This window comes from Belonocnema kinseyi, chromosome 2, assembly GCF_010883055.1.
Source record: "Belonocnema kinseyi isolate 2016_QV_RU_SX_M_011 chromosome 2, B_treatae_v1, whole genome shotgun sequence".
NCBI lineage: Eukaryota > Metazoa > Arthropoda > Insecta > Hymenoptera > Cynipidae > Belonocnema > Belonocnema kinseyi.
The window spans coordinates 22,938,793-22,945,626 of NC_046658.1; the positions used below are offsets into that span (position 1 = coordinate 22,938,793).

Below are 6,834 nucleotides of genomic sequence, written 5' to 3' on the forward strand. Positions count from 1 at the left end.
GATAAAAAAAAATACGTGTCTCTTATTTTTCGATGTATTACAACATATTGCAGTTTCATCAAAATCGGTGAGGGACACCTGGGATAGTTTCCTTGTTAGATCCATAAAAAAACTTCGCAACGTTTCGATGGAACCCTGGAAGATGAGTTCAATTTTTTGATAATTCAAAATTTCCCCATGTTAATTAAATGGGATTTTAAAGTGCCCGGCGGCACGTGTTAATATTTAAATTTTGAAAAAAAAATTACGGATTTTCTTTCTCCGCAAATGAAAACTTTTGGGAGGTGTATTGCACTGTAGCTCGGAAACCCTTTTTTGGATCATCCTAATGTCCACGTTTGGAGGCCCCATAAATCTGAAAAACAGTTTCACGAATCTGTACATTTTTAGTTTGTTAGCACGATAACTTTCGAAATAATTGAAAGATTAGATTGGCCTTTGGTATCGTTTTTTATTGTCTTAATCTGAACGTGAAGTTTGCAAGCCAGCCATTTTAGACAAAAATCCAAAAAGTCGTTGCATTTTGAAAATTTTTGAGACAACTCAAAAAGACGAAAAAAATTTGCCGGATTTGTAGCATTTGAAAAATTCCGAAAAACAAAATTAATATTTTAAATCAAACAGCGCAATATATAAAAAAAAGTCAGAGAAAGAAAAGCGTTGCATTCAAATACGCTACAAGATTAATATAACAAGTTTTTAAATTTTTCATAAAAATAAAAAATTCGAATTTTGTTTTCCCAAAAAAGAATGAAAAATAAACATTTTCATTTTGGGGTGAAACCATGCAAAATGCGTAAAGCGGTTACAAGTCAACAAATTTCCACCCAAAAAGATCTACAAATTTGCTATAAATCACTTTTTATAGGACACTTAGTGTTTGTTATATTCGTAAAAATCATTTAGAACATTTTTTTGGCAAACGGCAGCAGCTACCAAAAAAAATATATCCGAAGTTGTTTATCCAAAAAAGTGTCTTTGTCTGTGCTCAATTTCTAACAGAATTATATGTAGAGGGGAAAAAAACCGGTAGTTTTTCAGTATTTTTTACGGAAAAACAAAATTTGAAAGGCATACAGCTTTCGAATTCTTTGTTTTATGTAAAAAGTATTAGAATCAAATATATTTTCACTTTGTAGAAAAACTTCTAGTTCAAAAGATAAATGCATTATAGTGCGAAAAGATATTTCTTGAATGAAATGAGGAAATTGAGTTGCAAGGTTAGTTTTTGCTCCAACACCCTGAAACAAGTACTTTTCAATAATTGCTATTTGTCTATTGAGTTAATTTTTGTTCTCTCAATTTTCTTGTGTACCCTGATAACGACGATTTTCAAATAAGATTGTAATGAAAGTAAAAGTATCGAGTAGCAACATTTTTTGAAATCTGTTTTTAATCTACTTACTATATTATTAGGTAGCGAACCCGATGTTAAGGCCCAAGTACAAAAAGCAAAAGAAACTGGTACTCGTCTTAAGTTACCATCACAAAAAGTGCTAGATTCCATGTTATCTCAGGAAGAAGTCAGCTTTGTTAATGACGAAGATAAGTTGAAGGTTAGTTACAGCAATCTACATCTTGATGGAACCTGACTTTTTAATTTTTTAATTTTTATTTTACTTGTTCGTGATTATTAGGGCGGTGTGAAAATAATGAAATTAGTCGAATCGTTCGAGCTGAGCGACAAAATTTGTGGGTTCAAATTCGAGAAAAGTAAGAATAAAAGAATTTTGAAATCAATGAATATCTTCTGTTCTCTTTTTTTTGTTTAGAAAATTCAAATGTTTCACAATGCCACAAAAGCTCTTAAGTAATTTCTTCAAAAATTAAAGCTCATTTTATCTATGTACAGTTTTTGATAGTGAGTAATAATAAAAAATTATAAAAACAAAAAATTGTCTTTTTTTATAACTTTTTCAAGACGGCCAAAAAAACTGCTTTTGGGAGTGAGTCCTATGGACACATTTTTAAACAAGATGAACATGTCAAACGTAAAATTCCTACAGCGCTTGAATCAAAGAAACCTGCTATTACTTTGTTTTTTCAGCAACAACGTTTTTAGTGATGGCAATTCGTCAAAGTCGCTCAAAACGTCAAGTTGACAATTTGTGAACGCTTTAAACATCACTACAATTTTTGTTTTGAAAAATCAAAAAAACATCATGTTTCTTTGATTCACTTGATGAAATTTCGGGTTCGACGTATTAAACTTTTTTCAAAATGTGTCCATAGGACTCAATGTAAAAAACATGTTGCCTTGCCATTTTCAAACAATTCCAAATTGAGTATTTTTGTTTTAATTTATAATTTTTTATTATTATTCACTAGTCAAAACTAAACATAGAAAAATCTTGCAATGATTTTCGGAGCAAGAGGAAAGTTTTTTGGATTGTCAAACATTTCAATTTTCAAAAAAGATACATGCACTGCACCACGCAAGTGGGACGACCGGCAGAAGTGGTAATATCATATGATGTAAACTGAATTGCTTTTTCTTTGAACCCGTTCAACACAAAATATTTACGAAAGGAAAAAGGGGAAAAGGAAAAATTAGTAAAGAGAGAAGGGAGAAAGGGGAAAAGAAAAAGCGATATAAAGGAAAAAGAGAAACAGTGTGAAGGGAACGGGGACAGGTTGAAAAGGGAAAGGGTAAAAGTGGAAGGGGAAAGGGGAACAGAAAAGGAAATAGTGAAAAGAAAAAGGGAAGAAGAAAATGAGAAACCGAAAAGGGTGAAAGGGAGAGTAGTAAAAGGGGAAAGTGGGGAAAGTGGAACACAGAAAAATAAGAGGGGAAAGGAAATAATAGGAAAAAGAACAAGGGTAAAGGAAACGGGGAAATGGAGGAAGGCGAAAGAGGCAAACGGTAAAGGGGAATGAGGAAAAGGGGAAATTAGAAAGGGGAAAGAGGGAATGGGAAATGCGATAATAGGAAAAACAAAAAGGGTATAGAAAACGGGAATATGAAGGAAGAGGGGAAGGGAAAATGTTAAAGGGGAATGGGGCAAAGAGAAGGGTGAAAAATGGACAGGGAAACGGTAAAGGTGATTGGGAAATGGGAAAGGAGAACGCAAGAGGAATGCGAAAATGGGTAAAGGGGACGGGAAATAGTAAAGGGGACGGAAAATCGTAAAGGGAAAAAGGGAATGAGGAAAAGGGAAGGGGAACACGAAAAAGGGGAACGGCTGAAAAGGGAAATGGGATAGGGGAATGAGAAACGGGAAAGGAAAATGGGAATATCTTAAAAGGGAGAACTAAGAGAGAAACTTCCTTCGTCTGCTCCACATACTTGTTTTCAAGGAGGTTAGGACAAAAAGTATAGTGTGTATCAAGGGCCCGTACGCCCTCGATACACAATGTACTATTTTAGTAACTGGGTTAAAAATATGTTTTTAACTTAAATCATAAACAGTCGACAAAGTATAATTTGGGTTTTTGTATGTACTGATAGACGTACTTAGGTGCTGGTCTTTTTATACACACATGTGATTGGATCTCAACAAAAGAAAAAAAAGAGAATGGGCCCTTCATTATTCAACTTGCATATGCTATTTGGGGTGACGACCTACGAAATATGTGCTTGGATGCAAGTAAAGCAAAGGCACGCTATCAGGGACAGATACGCAAAGCGTTTCGAAAGAAACAAATCATAGCCTTTCAAGTTACATTCATGTATTCATGAGGATTTCAAAACGCATTCTGTAAAATTGTTTATTTATCTAATTGCGATTTGCATCAATTTCGTGTTTCAAAGATCTTTCTAGAGAAACTTCGTTCTCAAGGGTACAAGGGTGATCGCAAACTGCAACAAATGGCGAAGAAAGTGAGGACCACCCTCGCTCACAAAATAAATGATTTAAATAAAAGAAAAGGCAGTTAAATCGAAGAAGGTTTGTTTATCAACACTCTACAATAGGGTGTAGCGAAAAAAAAGTTTGCGCGAAGTTCTAATAGCAATGAAAGTTATATAAATAATTGAAAGCAAGTCGATTTTTACCTGTATACCGATAATTCCATTAAAGTATTTTTAACCCTCCCTAATTGACTGTCAATTTGAAAAAATCGACTATTTGACCATACAAACTGTGGCATACATTAATGGTAATGTATTTGCAATACGTTGCAACAATAATATATATAGAAATTTGGAGAATAAAATAATTTTTATTGACTTTGAATTACAAGAAAAGATTTAAATGTGATATATTACTCTTTATTTCACAAGACAATTAATTTTCAGTATATAAATTATCAGAAATAGAAGCAAGTTGATTTATACGTATATAGCAAAGGATGATTTAAATTAATTAACTATTATTTATTAATAATTAATTATTTTTTTGATGTGTAGGTACACATTAGGGTGATCTAAAAATGCATGGCTAAAATTTTTTGCATGCTAGAGGTCAACGATGCCCCCCATTTTATTCCAAACCCAATGAAAGAAATTCCGTAATTGCATGGGGAAAATCACTTTTTTGAGTTTTTCGAATAATTTTCTAGGGTTTAAATATATGTGACAATAAAGGATGGGGAACTGTAGAGAATTATCCAACGAAGAATTTCATCTGTCAGACATAAGGGTTTGACACCCCTAACACACCTCCACGAGTATCTGAAAACTACCCTTAAAACAAAAAATGTCAATTCATCATAAAATCGATCTTTTGAACACTGTATTCTCGTCTGTTTTTACTTGAAATTATTAATATTAGTCTAGTGGAATATTTATTAACATTTTTTCATTAATTTTTTATTATTTAAACAAATGGAGTTTGTTTTACATTTTTTTTTGAAAATCCGTTTTTTCTCTTAAAAATCATAAATATTTCTTCAGTGAAATATTTATGAGCATTGTTTGATTATTATTTTTATTTTTTAATATAAAATTATTACTTGAATGTTACTGATGAATAAATTATGTTTAATTTAATTATTTATGAGTCATTAATTGTATGTTTGTATTTAATCTCTCTCTTTTACGGGTTTGAGGGCCTCCGCTCCCTGTACAATTATTTACAATTCCATCCTTAGTCTAACTTAACTACTACTTATATTCTACTCTTTCGCATTACGCAGGATAAACAATAGTAACAGTAGTGATATTAATTCCTAAAATGAGCGAGCTTCCAGGGCTTCCGTTTCCTCTTACATTAAAAAATGCATTTTCCACGATATTGAAAACAATTTTCGTTTTTTACTGTCCCTTTTCAGGATCACCCGTTTGGCTCTGTCCTACTTCCTTTTCTTTCCCTTACATCTTCCAATTTCTTCATCCATATCACTCCCTGTCCACTACCATCCAAGATCCATCTTACACACTCATCCACACTCAACTGTCCCTCTTCCTCTCCTGTACATCTCTCTAATACATGTGCCCATGAATCCATTTCGTATCCACATACTCTGCATAAATTCTCCTCTTCATCCATCCAATATCTGCATGCTCTCACTTCTTCTTCCATTCTGAACCGTACAACCCTACTCCATTTTTCTTCCTTTTTTATTTTTTGCAGATATTCAGATTCCGTCAACCCTTTGACCATCATATACCATCTATTTTACCTCGAATCTATAATCTTTGTCCATCTCTCTTCTCCTTGTTTAACCAATAGCTCTAACTCTATATCCTGCCACTCCATAGCCCCTTCTCGAATATTACACACCCTTCTCATTTTTCTCCTTTCTTCCTCCCATTTTGAATTTCCCACATTACCTCTCGCTTCATTGTTCCGAATTTCACCGAAACATGCTTGTGCAATTCTACTTCCCTCTCCCCTTTTTAGCTTCTCTTCAAACCTCCAGGCTCTCTTAATTTGTCTAGTAACCATATTTTCTCTTCCTAACTCTTCTTTTAACATATATCCTGGGAAACTCCAGCTAACCCCCATTACCCCCCTCAGAAATCGCTCATGCATGCTCTCTACTTTCCTATGTTCCTTCCATCCCCAGATCTCCACACCATAACACAACACCGCCCACACCAACGCATCAAACAACCAGACCCTCATTTTCCAATCATTCTTGAACCTTCTCTTTCCTATACCCCATACTTGGCCCATTACTTTACTCGCACATTCAATTCTTTTCCTCACCTGCAGCTTGTTTCCCCCTTCTGCCTCAAATTAAAAACCTAGGTAACAGAACTCCTCCACAGTTTCCACTTTTTGTCCGTTCATCTTCCAAACGTAATTTATTTTGCTCTTTCTATTTCTGAAACACACCACCTTTGTCTTATCGACGTTCACCGTCAGCTCTTTTGTTCCCACATACTCTTCGAAGATTCTCATCATTAGGTTCATCCCCTTCTCATCATCTGCTAATAGAACTACATCGTCCGCGTAAGCTAGAGAGTATAGTTTGCTATTACCCAAAACCGTTCCTCCTTTCCCTTTCTCCTTTAGCTTCTCCTCTAAGTCTGCCAATAGGATACTAAATAGTAACGGACTCAACGGGCAACCTTGCCTTACACCTCGGCCTGTCCAGAAAACCTGCCCTTTTTTCTTTCCTATTTTCACCCTAATCCTGGTTTCAGTAAAAATTTCCTTTATCCTCTCCACCAACTTTTCCTCTACACCCCTCTCTTTCATTGCCTGCCACAGCACTTTTCTGTTTACTGAGTCAAACTCTGCTTTGCAATCTACGAACAAAGCGACTAGTCTCCCTTGCTTTCTCCCCAAATTTCTGTTAACTAAATAGTTAAGTACGTAGATGTTGTATATAGTTCCTATCCCCTTTCTAAATCCCGTCTGATTATGTGGGATACTTTCTTTTTGTTCTACCTGACTCTCCAACCTTTTTCTTAAGATTTCTGCATATATTTTATAGCCGACTGAC

The 6,834-nt window shown here is 34.5% G+C and overlaps 1 long non-coding RNA gene across 1 annotated transcript in view; it reads left to right on the plus strand.

The window, feature by feature from the left end:
- The first annotated feature begins 1,440 nt into the window (after window positions 1-1,440).
- The window catches only part of LOC117167136, a 92,762-nt gene continuing 87,368 nt past the window's right edge, over window positions 1,441-6,834 (plus strand). Inside the window, exon 1 of the long non-coding RNA XR_004466359.1 lies at window positions 1,441-1,556. This is a non-coding gene — a long non-coding RNA (uncharacterized LOC117167136). The remainder of the gene's footprint in view (window positions 1,557-6,834) is intronic.